Source organism: Meriones unguiculatus, chromosome 2 (assembly GCF_030254825.1).
Source record: "Meriones unguiculatus strain TT.TT164.6M chromosome 2, Bangor_MerUng_6.1, whole genome shotgun sequence".
Taxonomy (NCBI): domain Eukaryota; kingdom Metazoa; phylum Chordata; class Mammalia; order Rodentia; family Muridae; genus Meriones; species Meriones unguiculatus.
In genome coordinates this window covers 35,428,649-35,454,038 of record NC_083350.1, presented here as the reverse complement: position 1 = coordinate 35,454,038, position 25,390 = coordinate 35,428,649, and positions in this window count along the sequence as shown.

The following is a 25,390-nucleotide window of genomic DNA, read 5'->3' as shown; positions in this document are numbered from 1 at the left end:
TGGCTCTAGCCTAGTGCAGAGGCATGGTAGGCTTTAGGATGTCAGAAGCCAGCAGCATTTTACTTTCATCCCGTGGTGCTCTCAAACGGTGCTGAGCCATATGAGACAGGACATGAAACACAGTGCAGCCTATAGAGCTGTTAGAGAGGCAAGCATAGCTCCTGGGCATTTACAAAAAAAAGTCTCTCAAATATGGAGCAACCACGAATGTTTCCCATTGTAAGCCAAGGCTCTTCACAGGTTGCAAATTTACTAAATAAAAACCTTTTTCAATTTTACTTTTGTAAAAGAGGAAAACTGATGTGGTGCTCACCAAAAATCAAATAGGAATACCGGGAATGGTGGTTCACACCTTTAACTCCAGAGGCAAGCAGATATCTGAGTTTGAGGCCAGTCTATAGAGAGAGTTCCAGGACAGCTGGGACTACAGAGAGGGACCCTGTACCAAGGAAGGAAGGAAGGAAGGGAGGGAGGGAGGGAGGGAGGGAGGGAGGAGAGAGAGAGAGAGAGAGAGAGAGAAAGAAAGAAAGAAAGAAAGAAAGAAAGAAAGAAAGAAAGAAAGAAAGAAGAGAGGGAGGGAGGGAGAGAGGGAGGCAGGGAGGGAGGGAGGGAACAGAAGGAAGGCAGAAGAGGGGAGAGGAAGGGGGAGAGAGGAAAAGAGGGAGAGCGAAGGGAGGGAATGGGAGGGAAGAGGTAGGGAGGGGAGAAAAAGAGAAGAATGCACACTGCTTTTGCAAAGGATCCATGCGGTTTCTCTTACCCACATCCAGCAGCTCACAACCACCTCTAACTCCAGTTTCAAGTGGTTCAGATGTCCCTAGCCTACACTGACTAGGGAAGTGTAGGCACATGTGAAGGCACACACACACACACACACACACACTTAAAAAATAATAATAATAATTTTTAAAAGGCTAGATAGCTGGTCCTGGTGGTATACACCTTTAATCTCAGCATTCAGGATGCAAGGCAGACAGATCCTCTAGGAGTTCAAGGCCAGCCTGGTTTATGTAAGGAGTTCCAGAACAGCCAGGCCTATCTTAAATAGTAAAAACAATAGCAATTGTAATAATAATAAACACAGTTGAGCCCAGCTCCTTTGCTAGTCAATGAGGTAATAGTTTTCTTGTCTGTGTCTTCCAGCCTCGTCTCCCACGATAGTTAATAATACAAGCTTTGCTCTGCCTCACCCATTGGCTGTCCTAGAGTGTGAACGTCCTGACCTTCCTGATTTCTGAGGCGTAGATGGCCTGTCTCTTCATACTAAACTCACTTTTCCCAAGTCCTACTTGAGAGTTACCTCCTCTCTGAAGCAACTGAAAAAAAGCAATCCAACTATCCAGCAATCCTTTTTACTAAAATCTTCATAACTTTTTGACTAAAGTGTGTAATTTTTACATTAGTTACCACTCCAGTATTTTTCAATGCTACGGTATGAACCTAAGGCCTCTCAGATGCTAGGCAAGCACTCCACCACTGAACTACACAACCAGCTCTTTTCTTTGTTTATATTTTGTCACAGGATTCCATCAAGTGCTTCAAGCTGCTCTTGAACTCACTCTGTGCCAGGCTGGCCTTGAACTTTCAATCCCCCTGCAAATTAAATTAAAACTTGCAAATAAAAGACCTGATCACTGCAACTCTGAGGCCAGGTAGAGACAATAATGAGATCATATTTGGGTCATGGGGAGGGGAAGAGCAGGAGGAAAAAGAAAGGAAGCAAAAAGGAAAGAAGGAAGAAAGAAAAGAAGGAAGGAAGGAAGGAAGGAAGGAAGGAAGGAAGGAAGGAAGGAAGGAAGGAAGGAAGGGAGGAATAGATATTTGTTCTGTCTCAGTGTTACTGGTGGTCTGTGTCTAGGCTGGATATCTCCAAATTCTTGGTCTCTTATCCAGAGAATTGAAAGTAAGCCTCACACAGATTTGCAGAAGAAGCAGAATAACATTATTTGTATCAAAGCAGTGGTGCAGGTCATGGCGAGGAAGGGATATACACTGTCAAGATAACGGAGAGTCACAAGAGTGAAAGTACTCAAGAGCTGTAGCCTAGGGCTCTTTCATGGGGCCCAAGGGAAGAAAAGGGTCATCACTAAGGAGTTTGAGTCCTTTATTTTATTTTATTTTATTTTATTTTATTTTATTTTATTTTTCTTCAAGGCAAGGTCTTACTACATAGCTCTGGCTGCCTTGGAACTCACTATGTGGACCAGGCTGCCCTTGAACTCAATAGAGCTCCTCTTCAGCATCCAGAGTGCTGGGATTACAAACATGTATAGCTACAGTCAGCCTTTGAGAGCTTTTCTATTTTCATAAAGAGATTAGGTTATATAATCACTTCTCTAGTGTGCATGTCTCTTCCAATAGTGCATCTGATTTTAATCATCTGCTCACCCAGTAGTGCCTAGTTATAAAATGGTTAATAGGGTATTCTCACATACAACATAGGACAACCCCACTAAAACCTGTGCATCTAAAGAAACTAGGCAAGAGAGAGGACCCTAACTAAAATGTCCAATCCCCATCCAGAAAGGCAAAGAGGATGGACATCAGAAGAAGAAGAAAACAGGAAACAACCTAGGAACCTCCCACAGAGGGCCTCTGAAAGCCTCTGCCCTTCAGACTATCAATGTAGATGCTGAGCCTGATGGGCAACTGTTGGGCAGAGTGAACGGAATTTTATGTAAGAACTGGGAAATAGTAAGAGCTGGAGAGGACAGGGTCTCCACAAGGAGAGCAACAGAACAAGAAAATTTGAACACAGGGAACTTCGCAGAGACTCATACTCCAACCAAGGACTATTCATAGAGATAACCCAGAACCCCTGCACAGATGTAGCCCAGGGCAGTTCAGAGTCCAATTGGGTTATATAGTAATGTGAAGAGGGACTGCCTCTGACATAATCTGATTGGCCTGCTCTTTGATCACCTCCCTCTGAGGGGGAGCAGCCTTACCAGGCCATAGTAGAGGACAATGCAGCCACTTTTGATGTGAACTGATGGACTAAGATCAGAAAGGAGAGGAGAACCTCCCCTATCAGTGGACTTGGGGAGTGGCATGCATGCAGAGGGAGGAGGGAGGGTGGGATTGAGAGGGGAGGAGGGAGGGGCTTATGGGGGGATGCAGAATGAATGAAGTGTAATTGATGAAAAATTTAAAAAAATATTCAACCATGGGGAAAAAAAATAGGGTATTCTCTCTAAAAGGTTACTACAGTGCAAGTGCCTTGGTACCCATGCACCCACAACTACTTCAGGCTTGGTTGGCCTTTCTGTTCTACACCTCTTGATGTGCTAGAAATATACCTGAGTAAAAACTGTCTAAATTTAATTGTTACTAGCAGCAGGGAAACTCATATTACTGTTTGAATAAATGCACCCTGATGCAAGTGGGATGGTCACTGGGTCTAGTGATTGCTAGTGTATTGTTTGGAGAAGAGGTGTGTGTTTAGAGCATGCCAGGTGAAAGAAGTAGGCTGCCCGATGCATTGTTACAAGGCGGGGAGGGGAGGGGTTTGCATTACCTAAAACCAAATGGGGATCCCAGGATACTAACTCTCTTCTATGCTTGCCTGCCTCACAGGCTTGTCAAAATTCATGATTCTCCTGCCTCAGCCTCCCAAATTCTAGAATCACAGTCATGAGCTAGGATTACCAACTACTGGCCAGGTTTAATAAACATTGGGTGTTCTCATTCTTCTGTGTTTTACTTTCTTTCTTTCTTTTTGTTTGTTTGTTTTGTTTTCTGCTTGTTCCTGTTTACAAGCCAGGCTGTCCTGGAATTCACTCTGTAGACCAGGCTGGCCTCAAATTCACTGTGATCCTCCTACCTCTGCCTAGTTCTGGGATTAAAGGCGTGTGCCACCATGCTCAAAATTTTTCTGCATTTTCACCCCTAGAAGATTATATCTTCTAAGAATAAAGTGTATCTTAGGAAGCATTTAAAGAAGCCAGTGAGATGGCTTGGCAGATAAAGGTGTGTGCCACCAAGCCTGATGAACTGGGCCTCATCCCCAGCCCCATACTGTGGAAGCAGAAAACCAATTCTTACAAGCTATCCTCTGACCTCCGCACACACGCACACAAGCACAAAATAAATAAGTAAATGTTTTTTTTTTTAAGGCAATTAATAAGTAGGAACTAGACCTTAATTGAATAGAGGACAAAATTTAAAGTAAGGTAGTGACAGTGATAGCTGGTACTCAATGAATTATGAGGGAAGGATACACATTTCCAATAATGAGTATTTAAAATGTGAGAACCCATGGTTTTCTTTCTCTAATCAGCGTATTTTCACAAAACGTGAGATAAAATTTTAATGTATATAAAAGCTTTCCCTCAGGAAATCATTGGAAACCATTTAAAACTAATTTCTAGCAGTAACTATTTCTGGTCCTCAGAAATAAAATATTTTCATAGGCTCTGTGTTAGCTGATGTATTTGCAGAGAGACAGAAATCCATCTTCATAATCAGATGTAGCTGGGGGAATAATTTCTGGGATTACAGACAATTGTTGTGTATATTTTAACTATGCTTTTAGATGACCTTACAGTACTGAGAATTGCTCTATTTTATAGCCCAGAGGGGATCACATACAATCATGTTAAAGTGATTATAGAAGAACTACCTAGGCAGTAATGTTTGTGGTTCTGCAAAGCACCTAGCCCAGGAGACTCTTTAAAGCCGGATAGAAGAGAAAGTGGTGCGGTCATATTAGATTCGACCATCTAGCAAAAGCTAGCAGCCACCAGCCGACTGCCATTCAGCTGAATGCCACCCCTCAGTCACCACTGGACACAAAAGCAAGGAGATACATAGTAGGAAAACATTGCAGCTTAGGCGTTTAGCATCACTTCCTAAAGATCTTTGCACCCCAGCTCCGTATATTTTTAATCGAATTTTTTCTCAATTAAAAGCAATGATTTGGTTCGGTCAATGCAGAGGCCGTATAAACTATCAACATGAAATGTTTAGCTTACTTTTAAGCTTTTAAGCTCTTTTCAACACCAAATCATTAGTTGGCTTGTATTTTTTTTCCTACATCCGTCAGTATGAAACTTAGAAACAGGACATTTATTGTGGTCTTTCTGTACAAATGATTTCTATGTAGGTAATGAGGGAACCGTTCTTTAGAAAGCAATACTAAATTAATAAATACAGAAGAAATTAGTAGCAACTCCCAATAAAATGTCTACCAATGAAAATTAATGGCTGTTAGTATTTCATTGGGTAAAATGAGGCCCTGGAGAGATGGCTCAGCCGTCAAGAGCACTGGTTGCTCTTTCATTGGACTCAGGTTTGACTCCGAGCGCTCATGTGGTGGCAGTAACCATCTGTAAATCTTGCTCCAGAGGATCCAATGCCCTCTTTTAACCATTCTAGGCTACATGTGGTACACAGACTTACATTCAGGCAATATAACCATACCTGTAAAAATAAATAAAATAAAAGAAACATCGGGTACACTGTTCACGGAACCTTTTTTTTTTCCAACTCTTTATTGGCTCTATGTGAATTTCACATCATGCACCCCAATCCCATTCATCTCCCCACCCCTTGTATCTAGCCTCCACCCTTGCAAACTCCCCAAAAAAGAAAATTAAAAATAAAAATAAATTAAAAAATAAAAACAAAACCATTTCATTGTAAAAACTGTAGTGTGTCACATAGAATACCCTTTTGACAACACATTTTTACATTTATTGCAATGAGTCATTTGCCTGTTTCAAGTCCCCTGGCACTATCAATGCTGGAACATCCCTGGGATTCCTCTCGGATATCCTGTTATTGCCCTGTGTCATGGAGATCCTGCAGGAGCCTTCATATGCTTGAGCCAGTTCATAGATGGGGTAGATTGTAGTGCAAGTTTTGGTTTCTCTAAAAACTCAGCTCTATTATGTAAATAGGGTTTTGTTTTAAGTCCAAGTGTGGGATATGAGACTGCCCTAGTTTGTCCGCAGCCGATAATTATCTTGTGTGGCTCTGAGAGGGATGAATGTGCCAAGACAATGGGATGGGGGGGTGGGGGGAAGGGAGGCTTCAACAAGATGGTTGGAGAAGGAAGAAGGTTGCTGCTGGATGTCCTGACAGCTGAGACTGGTTTTGTCCCACACAACCTGACGACCCTAGCCAGTTGTAACTAAATCTAGAGAGACCTATGCCCCCTTTCCCTTCTAACCTTCTTTCTCTCTTACCTAGAGTTGGGGGGTTGGGAGGGTGGTAGAGGCTTAAGGAACCCCAAACAAATTAGAGTTTATAAAACATAGCACCTACAGTAGATGTTGGGGTGGGCCAACTCAAAGCCCTAGATCTGGGCCTGGGTGGTAGCTGAGTTGGTCAGCCTGCCAGCTCTCCTGTCCCATAGCACTGGGGCCAGCCCTCAGGCATTGCCCTAGCTAGCTCACCCAATGCCACACAGACAGGGCAAGCTCTCAGGCTCTCATGCTCTTTGGGGCTGGCTCACCCACACCCCTGCCACCAGGAGTAGCCCTACTGTGCTGCCCAGACAAGGCACGGGCCCTGTTCTCCCGTGCTGCAGTGAGGGGAAGGGCTAGCTCTCCTGATCTCGTGACCCAGGGGCCTGCTCTCCTGCTTGTTGAAGGTGTCAACGGGGGCCATTACTCCCTTGTCCACACCACTGCACAGCAGTGGGGCCAGGTCTTCATGGAACCTTTATAATGGATGGCTCAAGATGCTAAGAGATGGGCACACTGATCCATCTCAGCCTTATGAAAGGATTTTCAGGTGAGATATGTGTGATGCCCTGGTAAATTCCATTTTTTGCTGTGTCACAAATCACTCCAAAACTGAAAGACTTTAAACACTACTAACATTTATCCTCCCTAATAGTTTTGTTAACTTGGGGACTAAAGAGGGCTTCAACGAGTGGTCTAGCTCAAGGAATCCGGTTGAAGATCAGCTGAGCCTTGTCACCTGAGGGCTTGACAAGGTCTGGAGAATATACTTTCAAGGTGCCTTGGTTCCTCAGATGCAGCGTTCTTCATCTGACTGCCTGACTTTGCAGCTGCCTCCCTCCTTCAGAGAAGAAGCCACAGTGATTGTCTAACTTAACCTCCTCGCCCATGCATTGCTTCCGTTATCCTGTTCATTTTGGGAGAAGACTGCACAGGAAATGAATGTGAAAACTGATCATCATTGAGACATTTTAAAACTTGGTTGTCATAAATAGGGAGCAGTCCTAGGAATTATTTTTTTAAAGCATTTATTTAGGTGTGGGTACACATACACACTGCAGCATTCACAGCGTTTATGTAGAGGTCAGAGAACAGCCTGCAGCGATGGCTCAGTTTGCTCAGTCCCTATTTATGGGTCCCTGGACTGACAGGCTTGACAGCAAGCACCTTTACCTGATGAGGCATCTCAGTGGGCTCTATAAAGATTTGTTTTGGTTGTTTGTTTGTTTTGTTTTTTAGTTTCACTTGTTTTTTTTTTTTGTTTGTTTCTTTGTTGTGTGTGTGGGGGGTTGTTTTTTGTTGGGTTTTTTTTTGTCTGTTTTGATTGGTTAGTTGGTTGGTTTTTGAGAACAGGTCTCGCTCTGTAACTCAGGCTAGCCACAAACTCAACATCTCCCTTCCCCCTGTCTGGCACACTGGGATTATAGGAATGAACCATTGTACCCTGCTTGTATGGAATGTGTTTGTTCCCTCACCATAAAATTTCCAAAGTTTATGTTTTAATCCCAGCACTTGAGAGGCAGAGGTAGGCAGATGTTGGTGAGTTTGAGGCCATTCTAGTCTATGTATCAAGTTCTAGGACATCCAGGGCTACATAGCATCCCTCTATAAACACACGCACACACCTATATAAACACACACACACACACACACACACACACACATATAAAACAAACACCTCCCCCCAAATTAGGATCTAATCGGACCTCTAGGTTCAACTTTCCATTTGTAAGAGATAGGGAAGAATGAAGAATGGAATGTAGGGACAAATATACCACCACCACAGACTAACAGCCATTTCTAGATGGGACAATCTGATTTCTTCTACCAAAACAAAACAAAACAAAACAAAACAAAAACAGTCTGGGAGTGGACAATACAGATTAAAAGAGATTTGACAGATGCCACACACTAGTGATTCAAAGAATTTCTATTTTCACAGAAATGTTTCTTTTGTGCAGTTGTGAAATGTTTAAGGAATTGTTAGCACTGTTCGGTCAGATAAGGACATTGTGGATGGGTATGTTAAAAAAAAATGTCCGTTTCTTACACTTATATTCTGAAGTATTTAGGGTGAAAGCTATGGTATTTAAAATCATCTAATGAATTATAACCCATCGTGGATGATGTAAGACTGGCAAGAAGTTAGGGGTCTTCAACACGGGCTCACAGACTACAGGAGTTCATTGTGTTTCCCTTTGTTGTTGGTGTTGGTGGTGTATTTTCTTTTTACGCTGCTTTATGTGGGTTCTTATATCTGCTGCCCTTCATCACCGAAATCCTTTCCAACACCCCAACACCAGGTAGGAGAGATAGAAGGTGAGAGGAGAAAGGGTTACTTCCTGCTGATTAGGGGCATTGAGTTAATTGGGCCAAGTCCAACCTTCAGCTTGGCAGGATATGTACAATTTCTTCTTATGGTTTCTTTTCTCTAGAACTTGACAAACCAGCAACAGCAGCAGCAGGAGCAGGAACCAGTAGGAGGAACAGCTGTGCCTTCTTCTTTGGAGATCCCGGAACCCTCTGGGCCCTGGCATTTTTTACCCTCTCTAGAGTCACCAGAATTAAACTGTCTTCAGCTGGCAGAACCACACCCTGGCCAGAGCACACAGGAGGCAAATAGTCTGCTGCTGTGGACAGTCTGAAGCAGCCACATAACCCAAACATAGGATTAAACCAAAAACATATTCACATAACTTATCTGGATTTTTTAAGACACCAAAATTCTCACTTAATCCTGAATGTTTGGGGATATCTCTCATTTAAAGGTCCCAAGCATTTGGGATTAGTCCCAGAAGCTAGTGTTTCATAGAGGTAGCCAAGGAGGTGCTACAAGATGCTTAGCTGTGCTGGGGCGTGGAAGGCACCTAAGGCTGTGGTTTTTGCACTTCCAAGAACTGTAAATCTAGCTTGGAGGGAAAAACGAGCTGAAACGCAGCAGAAGGGTGGGGCAGCCGGAAAGCTGATTCAGCATCTTCCAAGAAAGAGGCAGAAGACTAGAAAGGAAGCAAAAATCCTGAACGGGTGGAAGGGCACGTCCTCCAATAATCTACAGCTGCTTCCTGTCAAATTGCTGCCATATCCTCTGTAACTTCTCTGCCTGGGGTGCACTTTATTTTTATATTTGATTAAACATCTCTATGTTTTCGTTTCTAAAGTTTTTCACTAAAAGTCTGAGATTTATTTTTGAAGATGTTAGACAGGGCAGTTGTATCTATGAATTAACAACAATTGTAACAACATGAACAGAAGCTGTACTGGTTCTGGCTGGACAAAATTCTAGAGTGGAGAGGGAATGTGAGCATGAAACCCCACCCCTAGATAAGAAGCTACTGCCAGTTGATAGCTGCTGGGAGAGAGAATCAATTTTCTTTAAGGCTCTGGCCTCGAGTGAAAGCCACACATACAAGAATAAATATCCAGAATAAACTAGACTTGGTGATCTTAAAATTGGGTGGGCATGGAAGGGGTCTGAGTCTGGGAGGAGTCTGGAGAAGCATCTGCATTGTGCAAAATTTTTAAAGAACTAATTTTTAAAAAGTTAAGAAAAAAATCATTTAAAGAGACTCCTAGAGAAGGCCGGGCAGGACCAGAAGACAGTAATTTCTCTTATTCTTCCTTTTAATCTGTATTTAATCAATCTGTTCTAACAATGTTAGCAAGGTGGTGTATGCCTTTAAACCAAGTACGTGGGAGACAAAGGCAGGCGGACTTCTAAGTTCAAGGCCAGTCTGGGCTACTGAGCCACTTCCAGGACAGCCAGGGCTACACAGAGAAACCCTGCTTCAACAAAACAAAACACAAATGTGTATGTATTAGATAGATAGATAGATAGATAGATAGATAGATAGATAGATAGATAGATATGTATTAATATTTTTGGCGGGGGGGGGGAGAATTTCAAGACAGGGTTTTTCTGTGTAGCCCTGGATGTACTGGACTCACTTTATAGACTCGGCTGGCCTCGAATTCAGAGATCCCCCTGCCTCTCCCTCCCAGAATGCTGGGATTACACCCAATTTTGTACTAATTTTTTTTAAAGTCATGGACTCATGTCCTCTAAGCTGCCGTTGATCTCCATATGTAGCCAGTATGAACACTATCGTCATGCTTCTAGCTCCCAAATGTTTGAACTACAGGTGCGGGCCGCAGACCCTGGTGTACGTGTGACTGGAGCTGCAACCCAGCGCTTCCGGCTTCAAGTGCTTTACCACCCACCAACGCTACAGCCCTAGTCCCTGACAGTGTCTGAACGCATGTGGCACCTATTAAGGAACTTGGGAGACCTGCTGGGTCAATTCGAATTTAATTGAAAAGATAAAGCAGGGATCACAAAAGAATATGAGAAAAAGGCAAGGCTACACAGAGAAACCCTGTCTCAAAAGAAAAAGTTCATTGTATATATTATGTTTTGGATTGGGGATTGGCAAATTTGTTTTCACCCCACCCCCACCCCAAATAACTCTGTGTGTGTTGTGCCTAATGCGGGCTTACAGGCTTGTACCACCATGATGTACTTTCTGCCTCTCTCTCTCTCTCTCTCTCTCTCTCTCTGTGTGTGTGTGTGTGTGTGTGTGTTGTGTGTGGTGTGTGTGTGTGCGTACAGAATCATTCTGTATAGCCTCGGGTAACCCCATATTCACCATCTCCCTGGCTTTCACCTGCCAAGTGCTGTGGTTACAGACTTGCTGAATCTGGCCTTGTTATTATTGATTTGTTTACATTCTTCAAAGAAGTCCCATGGAAACCTCCAAACATCTCAGGGTACTGCCAGGGCTATGCGTTGCTCTCTTCAACCTGATGGTCAGGCCCTATGGCTGAGTATGTGCACATGGAGAAGAAGAGTTGGCGCTGAACTAGAAGCTTCACCCTGCTGACCAGTGTTTGTGGGGCTGGAATGGAAGGTAGTCTCCCAGCTGCAAACCCAGTAACCCACAACACCCTCGGTTTCTTAGCCTTCTTCTTAGCCCTTGTGCTTAAGCCCCTATTCAAATATCCTTATAAAACCCAGATTTGTTTCTTTTTTTTTTTTTTTTTAAGAAAGAAGTCAAGGTCATCCTAGGCTGCAGATCTAATTCAACTCCAGACTCTGTCTTAAAAAAAAAAAAAATACATTAAATTAAAAGAACTCTGAGAACAACAAAACACCGAATCCCTATACTCTAAGGCCTTGTAACTGTAGGGTGTTAAGTATGGAGCCTTGGGTGGGCCTCCGTACAGCACAAACAGTACAGTGACAAACAGCACCCTTAAACAAAGAGGGCTTGAACCAGAGACTAATAGGCTTGCCTTATTTCTTGTTCTGTTACTCTGTCAGCCTTATAAATTTACACATATGATTTATGCACTCTGTTTGAATGTTGGTCAGTGGCAGATTTAAAGGAAGATCAATAAAGGAAGGAAAAGGCATCTGAAAACTTTGGAACTTAACGTTTTAAATGTCAAGCTAAGGAAATCAGACAGGGCAACTAGGAGCATGGCATATACCTTAAAGAGCAATTAGCATTCCACGTGGGTTTTATGAAATGGCTACCCCCTTTAACTAGCTATATTGCTTTCACTCAGCAGTGTAATAATCCAGAAAGTAGTAAAACTAAATGCCCACCTTATTGATTAGCTGTCAAGAATATTATCATATTTCACCTTTCTCATAAAATATGTTCTAAAATTTATTAGGACATTAATATATGAGTTTACCTCTCCGGTGTAATGAACTATGCTCCTTTTGGTCTTTTCAGAGGGGGTATTCTAGAACTAGATATGGCATCGTCTGCCTGCACTCTCAGCGCTCGAGAGGCTGAAGTTTGTTGAGGTTACATTAGTGAGCTCAAGGCTAGCCTCAGAAGCCTTGTCTTAAATAACCAAAACAAGAAGATGAGGGAAGAGGAGAAGGTGTGTGCGTGTGTGTGTGTGTGTGTGTGTGTGTTGCGAGCACAGAGTAACTTCCATGAATAAGGATTTGTCTTTGTTCTTCCACATAATTCTATTTCTAGAGCAGCAATTCTAGCACTTAATTCTATTTCTAGAGCAGCAATTCTCAATCTGTGAATTGCAACCCCTCCGGGGGGAGGGAGGGGCAAAAAAATCCTTTCACAGGGGTAGCTCAAGACCATGGAGAAACTCAAATATTTGCATTACAATTCATAACAATAGCAAAATTACAGTTATGAAGTAGCAATGAAAATAGATTATGGTTGGGGTAACCACGACATGAGGAACTGTATTAAGGGGTCACAGCATTAGGAAGTTGAGAACAACTGTTCTAGAGTTTTAAAATACCATGATGCTTAAACATTTTTTTTTCTTTTTTTATGAGACAGGGTTTCTCTGTGTAGCCTTAGCTGTCCTGGACTCGCTCTGTAGACCAATCTGGCCTCAAACTCCCAGTGATCTGCCTGCCTCTTCCTCCCTGAGTGCTGGGATTACAGGCATGCTCCACCACTCCTGGCTCCTTAAACGTCTTGAAAGAAACAGCACAATATATATTAACCTTTAGTGTTGCCGCGCACACCGATAATGCCAGCATTTGTGAGGCAGAGGATCAAATGTCAAGCCAGCTTGACCTACATAGGATGGCCCTATTTCAAAAACTAAAAACAAACAAAAAATACAGATATTAGGTGAATCTCATAATTTTTCATTCTTGGGTATACGTAATAAAACTAAAAACGTAATGAAACTAAATATTCTTAAGCTGTAGTTTAGTGATAGAGTTTTTGCTTAGAATGTACAGGGTCCTGAGTTTGATCCTCAGCACCACAATAAATGAATAACCATATGTGCTAAATGTGTAGTTATTTACCTTGGTTACCTAAATCAATGTTCTAAGACTTATTGATTCTAGAATAATAGTCTGCTTCAAAAAATACCCTTTAGCCAGATGTGGTGTCCTCTGCCTGTAATCCCAGCATTTGGAAGGTGGAAGCAGGAAATACACAGCAAATTCCAGGCTGGCCATGACCCTGTCTCAAAATACCAAACAAAAACATGCTTGCTTATTTTTCCCCAACAAATTTCTGTATTATTAGTAAATGTTTAAAAAAAAAAATCCTGTCATTAATCTTAGCATACTAATACATGCTCACAGTATGTTATCTATTTCCTTTACTGGAACCTTTTATTTCTTCATTTACACAGTTTTGCTGTAAGAAAAACAGACCAAAATTCCTGCCTAGATCCCGTTGTTTTGTTTTTTATGTTTATTCGCCTACTGGTGGCACACACTCTTAGTCTCAGCCCTCAGGAGGCAAAAGAAGGCAGATCTCTGAGTTTGAGGCCAGCCTGGTCTACAGAGTGGGTTCCAGGAGAGCCAGGTCTACATAGTAAGACCCTATCTAAAAACAAAACAAAACGATTTTTTTAAACTCACAAATGTGGAATGATTATTTATTTATTTTGAATTTCAATTACACAGCCTTTCTAATAAGGCAGCTTATCTTAAATGTCTAACAACAGGCTACTTCTTAAGAACTATGAACCAGATTGATTTAGCATTTCTATATCAAATTCCAGTTTTCTCAACACTAAAAGCACAACTGCACACATCATTTGAGACTTGCTTTCTAGAGCTAACTTTGGGCAATGTTTCCCTAGTCACACGAAGCTGAGTATCAATAGGATACTTGGCCAGGTTTTAAGATCTAGATCTAGAAACACCCAGAATAATTTGTCTTCTAACCAAGCCCAAGTGACAAGCTAAGGCCACTTTTTTGGGGGGGTGCAGGGGTATAAATGGGGGGGTAGGTGCGGGTTGTTGAAGATCAAATTCAGAAGCACAAGAATAAGAAACATGCCCTCTACCACCAAGATGGCTGTGGTGTAGACGCTCTGAAGAGAGTGGCTGCTGAAGGAGGTTGGGAGGCTGTCAACAGGGCTCAGGCAGAGCCTGGAGTGAAGGCTGTAAAAGAGACACTTCTACGCAGGGAAGCAAACTGGGGGTTTTAGGACAGAAGCACTCAATAGCCAGCGCTATGCTCACCCCTCAGCCTTCTGCAGATACAGCTCTTCTGCGTCTGAAACATGGAAGCTGGAGGCTGAAGAGACGGCTCAGTGCTTAAGAGCGCCTCCTGCTCTTGAAGAGCACCTCTTAGAGGGGGGCTCTGTTTCCATTAGATAGTCACAACTGCTGGTAACTCCACCTCTAGGGGATCCTATGCCTTCTTCTGACCTCCGTGGCCCCTTCATGCATGTACACACACACACACACACACACACACACACACAAACACACACATACGAATAAAATAAAGTTTTTTTTAAAGAAGAAATATAAATAACAATTAGGCTAGCCAGGAAAAATACAAGGTTCCAAGACACTTCAAAAATAGGAGACATGTGGACGACAGTGAAATAGCTTCGGCACTAAAGTTCCCAAATGCCCTGGAATTTTTAGAGAGGGTTCTCTACCAGTAGGACTCTGATCACAGTGAGTAGAGTAGAGGCTTGGAGTTATTATCGGATACTACAGAAAAATGCATGCGTACATGGTACACGGTGTCACAGATCTGTAATCCCCACCACACCACACACGCACATACACACACACACAAGATGCTGAAACCAAATGGCCTGGTTTAAAAGACAAAGGCTAATGGATCATTACTAAAATGGGTGATGAAGTGTAGTTTCTAAGTTGTCATTGTCATGATGGGAAACGACCTGTTCATTCCCCCCACCCCAACACTCCCCCACTTTTTCCCCACTGGATTTGACTGATTTCATCAAACCTCATGTTTGGGTGGGTACATGAGCACAGCTCACATAAACTATTCTTTTTACATCTTGAGATAATGCCACATCAGGGAGGTGGCACAAGACAAGCTGATGAGGCAGCCAATAGTTCTACTTACTTAGAATCCCTGAAGTGAGAATTCTCACTCCATCAAGAGGATTCAGGAGAAAGTGGTATTGTCACAGCTGGATGATTCACTTCCTGCTTCAGGATACAAGGGGCTGAACTGCCCTTCCTTGGCAGAAAAAAAAAGGGGATCTAGAAGTCTCTCCTCGTTGGCAGAGGTGGTTATCTGTAGAATCCTCCAGCTCAGCAGACTTGTGTGCTAGCCTAGGCCACAGGAAAAGTTGGGGGAGGGGCAATAACCCATCACTGCTTTCCATGAACAGCGTTTTCCCTAAAAACTACATCTGGCTACATTCTCCTTTAACCCAAGACTTTGTTGCCCAAGCCCTCTATCTTTCTGGGGTCACCTTGTATGTGTGAATGTGTCAGAAACATATTTTTGAGGAATCAGGTCACCATGCATATTTTTTTTATTCCCTCCATCCTCACCCCCCCTGTTACCAGCTGCATTTTTGAAGGAAAAAAAAATGAGCACAAGGAAAGATGCTGTGCTCTGTGCCACTCATTGTGCTGCGGCTACTGGGAGCTCTTTCTGTTCATCCATTACAGCCTATTGCTGGCCATCCCCAGCTAGTCCCCTCACCCTAAAGGCCTCCATGGTCCCACAGAGTAATCAGTGAATGCTTGGTAAAAACAGATGGAAAAAATATGAATGGCAGTGAGCAACTTCTCCGTTTAACCCTACCCAGTAAACAGCCAAATTTACCAGAGCTTTGGTGACATTTTATGGCATGCTCCCTGGGGTGAGTCCTGCTGCCGGCAGAGCTGACAGACTGTGTGTAGCTTCACAACTGCTTTAGGGATATGAGGGGAGGGTGGATGGGCAAGGGTGTAAATGGCAGCCTTAGATCGAGGGGAAGTCCATGCAAGAGTGAGCAGAGCTACAGCAGCAAGTGTACACCATGCTTTGTCACAGAAAGAAACATCATCCGCATTACCTCTGCGCTCTCTCTCTCACACACACACATACAAAGCCTTTTCCGGTAGAGTGGAGAAACCAGGCAGCTCTGTTCAGGTCAGGCCACTACATGGTGTGACCAAAGTACATGTGTGCTCTGAAAAACAAAGGAAAACACAAATTCATTCTGCAACTGTGTTAGGTGCTCATGTAAAATAAGCCCAGGCTTCATTTGGAGTACTTTTCTCAAGACTTTAAACAAAGTGTTTTTAGGGAGCTGGGGAGCTGGCTGACTAGTTAAGAGCACTGGCTGATCTCCCAGAAGACCCAGGTTCAATTCCCAGCACAGACACAGTAGCTCATAACTGTCTGTAACTCCAGTTCCAGGGGATCTGACACCCTTACACAGGCATAAATGCAGGCAAAACACCAATGCACATAAAAATAAATAAATCTAAAAATATATTTTTAACAGTGGTGTGTGTGTGTGTGTGTGTGTGTGTGTGTGAGTGTGTATACACAAAAGCTAATATAAGTGCAGGTGCATTTGGAGTCCAGAATAGGGTAGGAGATCCCCAGAAACTGGAGTGACAGGAGTCCAACTTGGGTCCGCCTCTGTAAGAAGAGCAACTGCTCTTCACCACTGATCCATCTCTCAAACTTGTTTTTGTTTTCTTGGGACAGGATCTCACGATAGCCCAAAATGGCTCTGAATTTGCTGTGAAGCACAAGATGACCTTGACTTCCTGATCCTTCTGCCTCTGCCTACCCAAATGCTGGCATGATCAGTTTAAGCCACTGCAACTGACTGAGTTTTGTTGTTGTTTTTAACACAATGGTGAGATACCCAGATTTCTAGTTCAGATGTTTTGAGGTGGGTTTTCCCCATTTCTATGTAAATGTGAACCATATGTGAACTGGACTGACTTGATGTGGCACTGTGGGTTAACGTATTCATAATATTGATATCCTAATCCTCAGTAGCTCAGAATGTAGTTTAGAGAAAACTAAAGGGAAATTACAAGAGGGAAGAAAGCAAGCTCAGCGTGACAGGCCTCCATTTGACATGAATGGGGTCTTTTTCTCCCCAGTATTGAAAACTGAAGTCGAAACAAAATCTCTACAAGACAAGTGCTCTAACACTTGTATCCCCAGAGGAAGTATGGTGTCAGCAAGTTGCTTTAGTCAGTAAAGGACTTGCAATCAAGCCTGAAGACCAATCCTGAAGCCTCACAGGGTGGAAAGGAGGGATTGACTCCTGAAAGCCGTCCCCTGACCTTCCAGCCTATGCTGTGGCACATGTGTTTGCACGCACGCATGCACACAACGAATGTAAGGGAAGGTTGCAAGGAAGATGCCCAAGTGTGAAGATGAGTGTCTAGAAGCCAAGGAAAAGAGCCAGGAGGGGCTCCTTCAGAGACCTCAGAAGAACCCAGCATCTGTTTGAGAGCCTCAGAAGAAGGGAAGGTCTCACTACATAGTTCGGGCTGGACTCAGACTCACAAAGCTCTCTCCTTTCAGCCTGGCATTCCCGGGTGAACTACAGAACTCAGTTCCCACCGAGGGTCTTGATCTGACACGTCCAGCCTGCAAAACTGAGAAAAGATAAATTTCTGCAATCTGAGGCACCCAGTGAGTGTCCCTTGTTACAGGAGGCCTAGGAAACAAACATATATGGGAAAACAGAAGATTTTTTTTCTTCCATTTTCAGTCCAAGTTAAAACGGGCTGTCAGCTGAGTTTCCGTTCCACATTTGCAAGCTCCAACATTGCAGAGACAAAGCAGGTAATCATAGGACTGCATCTAGCCGGTCAGACTAGGCAGGATTCCCAGAGCAGACTAGGCAAACTGGAAAGTAAACAGTAGCCAGCTCTAGCCAGCTTTGGTGAAGACAGACAGGCCTAGAATTGCCCAAGAGTCTGGTGTTTTGAGAAAACTCCAAACTGTAGGGTTTTGCTTGTGTGTTAATCTAAGTCTCCCCCATTTAAGATACTAACAACTAATTGAGAAAAAAATTAATGTTGTCCTGGCTAGTATCATGAATCCAAATAAAATTGGAGGCCTGACCCAATCCACAGCCTAATGTAGCTAAAGATGTGTTTACAGAGAAGAGTGTCAGAGCCTAAGAGGAATTCTGTCCTTGCTTTTAGGCGGAGCCCTGTGACTAATTCCGGCCAATGGAATGTGGCTGATGGTGAGCAAGTCAGGTACTGCTATGTCAGGACCGTCCCACCTGTCAGGGGGACCAGTCAGACCTTCTTCCTGCTCCACCTTTCAAGAACAATCTTGGGGATGCACACTGATCTTCACAATTTGGGGGTCAGATTGCATTTGACAAAGGTTAAGAACTTGGAGTGTGAAGACAATTAAGATTTATTCACGTAGAGGATAATTCTCCTTTACCCTGGCCCCAAGGGAAAGACTAAGATGGGGGGTGGGGGTTATCTTGTACTAGGGAATCAGGAGTTATGGTTCCATTCTCTGCTCCTCTGGCCCAAGATCTGGGTGTAGTATCTGTTCATGACTTTTTGCTGGTTCAGTCCCCAGGCAGCACAGAGAATCAGTTAGTGAGAAACCAAGTGGTTTTTGCTATAGACCCACTGTTGAGATAGCTTATAAACCTACTAACCAGTTAATCACTGGAATGGGTTAGTCCATTTATGAGGGCCGGGCTCTAATGAGGATTAAATTTTACCATGTGTTTTGGAGGGGACAAACCAGGCTAAAGTCATAGCACTGGGGTCAGATCTCTAGCTCCATCTCTAAAGGGCACACAGGAAGTGTGAAGAGAAACAGAGCAATTGTCTCTTATCTGATACCCTCTCCACGTTCATTCTCCACACAGGCTCACATTAGGAGGACAGATACCCAGGACTAACATGCCCATTTGCCTTGGGCACATTCTTTGCTGCCACTGCAGCTTGTATAAGAAAATGACCCCGGGGTCATTGAGTAGTAGTGCATGCCCTTATTCCCAGCACGCAGAAGACAGAGGCAGGGGGATCTTTGTGAGTTCAAGGCCAGCCTGGTCTACAGAGTGTGTTTCAGGGCTACACAGAGAAACCCTGTCTCAAAATACCGAGAGAAAGAAGAAAAATGACTACTAAGTAAAACTTACACTCCCTTCTTTTCCATAGAAAACTAGTCCCTCAACATAATCATTATAAAAATGCTGACTGAATGCTGTCATCATAGTTTCACATTTAGGAGTTGTACGACTTAACAAGATAGTGACTTTATTAAAAACAGGACTTTTTTTTCTTTTTAAAAATGCTTGAAAATACAGTTTAACTTGAACTTTGGGACCTTTTGAAACTCCTGGTTTTGCCTACATATAAACCCTTGGGTCTTGTGACTGAGCTGAATACATATTAACTTCCTTTAGCCTCCTTATCTAGGGTCTTTTACTGCTGACATGAATTCATGCCCATCTTGTCTCTGGTGCCCTCAAGTGCTTTGCTAAGTATCTCGGGACCTGCCCTATCAGCTTTTTTCTTCCCACGCCCTCCCTGAACAAGCCTTTATCTCACTAAACTGACTTTCCAGAGCTGTCAGCATTTTTAGGTTTCTACTTGGCTCCACGTAGTATGAATGTCACACTGTGAATTCACTGAAGGTGGCAACCATATTCACTACATACATACATATATGTGCCCTGTAAACATTTATGTATGTTTTACGTATATCTTTTAAAATTAATGCTATCTAAATGCGCTATTGTGTTATCCGTACCTCCACTGGCCAAAAACAAATCTTTATCGAATATGGTAGTATATTCCTGTAATTTCAGATCTTGGGAGACTGGGGCAGGAAAATTCCAAGTTCATGGCCATGCAGTGCTATACAGTGACACCTGTCTCAGGAAGTAAATAAACAAATAAATAAACAAGCTGAATTCCTTTTAAAAAAAATAATGAGTTAATTGGTATAAGCACTAGCATGCATAAATATAGAAACTGCTTCTGCCTTGCACATCAATGTTTATTGGTGGATTTGGGGTTTTTATTTTTAGATTTGGCAAAACTAAGGGCTTTAAAGAATTGGACTCATGTGGGGGCAAGTGAGATATCTTAGCAGGTAAGAGGAAGAGTGCTTGCTGCCAATCCTGATGACCTTAGTTCAATACTCAGAACACTCATGTTGGAAAAGGAGAAACAACTGACTGCCAGCAAGTTGTCCTCTGATGGCTAGACGCATGCCACAGTCCATCTGTGTCCACATTTTCCCGCTCACACAAACACATAAATAAACGTTTGAGGCTGGAGAGATGGCTCAGCTGTTAAAGGCTAGGTTTACAACCAACAATATAAAAACAAATGTTTAAAAAGATATAAAGCATTGGCTTCTAGGCAAGGATTCTGCTAACTGAGCTAAAGAATAATGCTCTAAGCTTAGTAATTCCAGCACCCAAGAAGGAGGAGGAGGAGGAGGAGGAGGAGGAGGAGGAGGTGGAGGAGGAGGAGGAGGAGGAGGAGGAGGAGGAGGAGGACTGCTGTAAATTCAAAGCCAATTTTCTGCACAATAGCAAGTTCTAGGCCAGCCAGGGCTACATAGCTAGATTTTGTCTCACTCCCATGCCCCTTCAGACCCCTTAAGGATGTGACTGCATGTTTACACTTTAAAAGTCATAGCATAGGCTCTTTGATCACCTCCCCCTGAGTGGGGAGCAGCCTTACCAGGCCACAAAGGAAGACAATGCAGCCGGTCCTGATAAGACTTGATAGGGTAGGGTCAGAGGGAAGGGGAGGAGGACCTCCCTTATCAGTAGACTTGGGGAGGGGCATGGGAGGAGGTGAGGGAGGGACGGTGAGATTGGGAGGGAATGAGGGAGAGGGCTGCAGTGGGGACACAAAGTGAATAAACTGTAATTTATAAAAAATAAATTAAAAAAAGTTATAGTATAAATGTTACCCACAGAAAGAATCCAGGGTGGGGGGGAGGCACAGGATGTTTAGTAACACTGGATGAGTGAATTTTGTTTTATTTCCACAGACATTTTGTTGTAGTTGTTCTGCCAGAAATCTTCCTTTATTTTTTAAACATGATCTTGAATGGACCGAATTTTACATAACTGTAGACAATTTAATCATTACCTGTGATGTAACTCAAGAAACTTTTCTTTTCTTTTTGGTTTTTCAAGACAGGCTTTCTCTGTGTAGTCTTGGCTCTCCTGAACTCATTTTGTAGACCAGGCTGGGCTCTGAACTCACTAAGACCCACCTGGCCCTGCCTTCCAAAGTTCTGCGATTACAGGCGTGCAGCACAGTACCCAGCGTAACTCAAGAAACTTGATAGTCAGTGAGCTCATCAAGTTCCATAGATTCCCTGGTCATGGCTTTTAGGTTTGCTATTCTCCTGTATCTTGTATCTTCTCTGTTCTCATGTATCTTGTGCCTTTGTTTTTTGTAAATTTGAAATTTAAATTACTAGATTTATCCTCCAGACATTCTTTCTTTTATTTCTCTCTCTTTCTTTTTTCTAAACCAAAGTTGGGAGTGTATTAAGAACTGCTTTTTTCTTTTTTAAACTCAGTAATCTACAGTAAGAATTCACAAAACATATACTCTGCGCCAAGTTTCAATTACATGCAATTTGCTTTCAGAATAAGGGGAGAGGGGAAAGCTAGATGGCTCAGCAGGTATAGGCACTTGCCACTGAGGCTGAGGACCTGAGTCTGGTCCCTGGGGCTCAAGATAAAAAGAGGGAATGTCCCCAAAGCTGTCCTCTGAGCTCTGCATTATTCATCATGGCATACACATACCCCACTCCACAAAAGCATTTAGTAAATGTAAAAAGCAAACATCAATTTATAGCACATGCCACCGAGCCTATGGACCTAAGTTCAATTCCTAGGACCTTGTGTCATGGAAGTGTGGTGCCTGATTTGCGAGACCCCAAAAGACCACCAGGAGTCAAGTCAGTTGCAAAAGACATGAGGATCTTTTTATTACAAACTATAGCTTGGGCCCACACCCTCATGGTTGAGAGCAGAGAGCCCAGTGTTCAGGTTAGTTGGGTGCCCAGCACTCCCAAAGCAGGGGAATTTCTGCCTGGCAAGCATCTATTGGTTGAAACCCAAAAGGGGATGTTGCATTCTGAATTCATTGGCTATAGGAAGGCCCCGAAATCATTAATGGTCTGGCTTCCCTTGTTTGGCTGTTCTGGGGGCAGGGGGTGGTAATCTGGGCCGGTTTCCTAGCTACTGTATCTCTAGTGGGCAGGAAAAAATGCAGTAAGGCTGGTTCTTCCCCACAGATGGCTGGACATGTTTCCACCTGTCTGGCCTTTGTTCAGGCTTGTGCTTTAAACTTTAAACCAATACCTCAAAAAACTAATTTTTAGTTTTTTGCTCTCTCAGAGGGAGAGAACTGAATCTCAAAGATGGTCCTCTGACTTCTGCATGTCCACATATATACATACACTAATTCATTCAAGCAAAAAGAAATTGATAAATGTAATTTTTAAAAAGATATAAAAATCATAGATTTTATTATGATTTTCCCATACATATATCACTGTATTTTATCCATATTTACCTGCCTTTTCTTGATCTTTCTTTGTTTCTTCTCCCAATGATCTGTGTCCTTTACCCAAACAGCTCCAATTTTACTTCCAAATCATATCCATATACATGCTAAATCTAGATTTTGTGTATGAGAGAAAAGGTGCAACATTTGTCTGTCTTCCTCTTTTTATCCTCTCTTGTTTCTCTCCTTCTTCCTTTAAAATTCCTTTCTCTACCCATATAGACTTCACACACACACACACCTTTCAATCTAGATTCTGTAGAAGAAAAGAAACATGATATTTATCTTCAGAGTCTTGTTTAGCTTGACCTAAGGCTCTCCAGTTCCATTCTTTTCTCCTGCAAGTAACATAACTTTACTCTTCTTTACAGCTGAATAGAACTCTATTGTGTACACGTAACACATTGTCTTTATTCATTCATGCTAGTGGAGGGCAAGGTGGTTTCACAACTTGGGATTTTGTGAATAGTGCATGCTACAGCAAGCATGAATGTGAAAGAATCTCTGTGGTGCTGACTTGATTCCTTTAGACATGTATTCATAAGAAAAGGAAAGGAAAAAAAAAAGCCAGGTGCCATGGTACACTCCTGTAACCCCAGCACTAGGGGAAACAGAGGCAGGCGGATCTTTGTGAGTTCAAGGCCAGCCTGGTATATCAAACCAATGAAGTGAATGCCTTGTTTACTCCAGGGCTGGCAAGATGGCTAGGTAGGTGACAGCATTTGGCACAAAGCCTAGCCACTTGAGTTCTACTCCCTATACCCCAACCCAAGTTAAAAAGCTGGATGTGGCATCATGGACCTTAAGCCCAGCATCCCTGTACTTCAAGATGGGAGTCAGAGGCAGGAGAATCCCCTACTAGATTGAGGTCCACTGGAAGGGCATAAACAACCAGAGACTCTGTCCTAGTACAGTGAAAGGAGAGGGATAACTCCTCCAATTTATGACCTCTGCATGTGTGTGAACCTGTGCGTATACACACACACACACACACACACACACACACAGAATAAGAAGAAAAAAAATGAACACTTTAGAATGAATGTATAACACTAGCACTTGGCAGATACAGACAAAAGGGTTAGGAGTTCAAAGTCATCATCAACTACATATTGGCTTTTCAAAGCCAAGCTGGATGTGATGGTTTGAGTGAGAAATGTCCTTCACAGTGTAATGCCAGGATTACAAGACCCTTAGAGACCACCAGGAGACGACTCGATGCAAGAGCAAGAATGCTTTATTACAAGAGCAATCGAACTTGGGACCCAAGTCTCACTGATGCAGCAGTAGAAAAGTGGGACCCCGAGCCCTTGGTGAGCAGAGTTTTTAAAGGGAAAGACTGCAAGCAGGGGGTTTCCATGACAGCAAGCAGAAGGGTTCATGCCTTGATGTTACAGGATTGGGTAAAAGCCATGGGGGCGAGGTGACCTTCTACATAATCACAATTGCCATTCTTCTAAACTACATCTGAAACGTTGGGGAGAATTTTCCTAACTGATCCTCATTGATTATTACCAGGGAGATTGTCTCTACTTTCTATCAAGTACTTATTCTGTGATATTTCCTGGAGGCTGTTGCTAGGAGAATTAGCTTTGTTTTCTGCCAAGTGCATATTCTGTGGTATTTCCTGGTACCTGAGTTCAGCTCCTGGCCAAGATGGCTCCTCGTTTCAAAATGGAGTCACCTAGACTAACTTAAACTCTTCAATAGTCTTCTGTACTTGAGTACTTGATCCCCAGCTTGTAGCACTGCGTGAGGATGTTGTGGAACCATTAGCAGGCACAGCCTTGCTAGAGGAGAGAACACATCACTTGGAAAAGGCTTTGAGGTTTTACAGTCTGGCCCACTTCCTGTTCTCCCCCTCCTCCTCCTCTTCCTCCGTGCGGATGAAATATGATCTCTCTGCTTCCTGAGTGACAGGATGGATTCACATTTCTACTTTCATGCTTTTTTCATCATGAGAGACTCTCTTTCTAGAACGTAAGCCAAAATAAACCCCCTTTTCTCTATGTTAGTTTTGATCGTGTTATTTTATCACAGCAACAGGAAAGTAACTAAAACAGCTGTCTCAGACCCTGTCTCAAAATAATAACAATAAACAATAATAATGATGATTATGGCGAAATGAAAACTTTAAAAATACTTAATGTAACAGAAGCTGAGACCTTAGTACAACTGATTCCATGATGGAAATACCATTAAGGCTGTAAAATTCAGCACAAAGACAGCACTACCTGCCAAAAGTAAAGCAAAGACCTAAGCGATCAATGCCCATAATTCTGGGAAAGTCTCTAAATGTATTAACCTTGCTTTTTGGCTTCTGTAGATCTGTTCCTGGCTAACTGTTCTTGTTTACTGAAGTATGTCAACCCAGGGCATGATTTTCATGCTTAAAAGCTCATCCAATTGCCTGTTTCCCCCACTGCTCTGACACAAGGATATTCTTCACAAAACTGAATTACTTCTTAATGGATACTCGGGCTGCAATTTAGGCACACCTGTGATTTATTCTGCAAAATGCTATAGAGTGGTTTGGGAACAGAGGGAGAGATACCAAGTCAGGGAGGCAATAGCAAGCTAGTGAGAGAACAGGAGGTAGGAAGGGGTAATGTAGGTTCATAAAAAAATAAAAGCATGTCTTTAGTTGCCTTTCTATTGTTGTGATAAGACACCATGACCAAGGCAACATATGGAAGAAAGAGGTATTGGAGTTAATAGTTTCAGAGTCCACAATCGTCATGGCAGGGAGATTGGTAGCAAGAAAGTAGGCATGATACTGAAGCGGTAGCTGAGAGCTTATGTATTGAGTCAATAATGTAGAGATGAGGTAGACAGAGCTAACTGGGGTTGTCATGGGTTTTTGAAACATCAAAGCCCATCCCCATTGACACATTGCCTCCAACAAGTCACACCTTCTAAT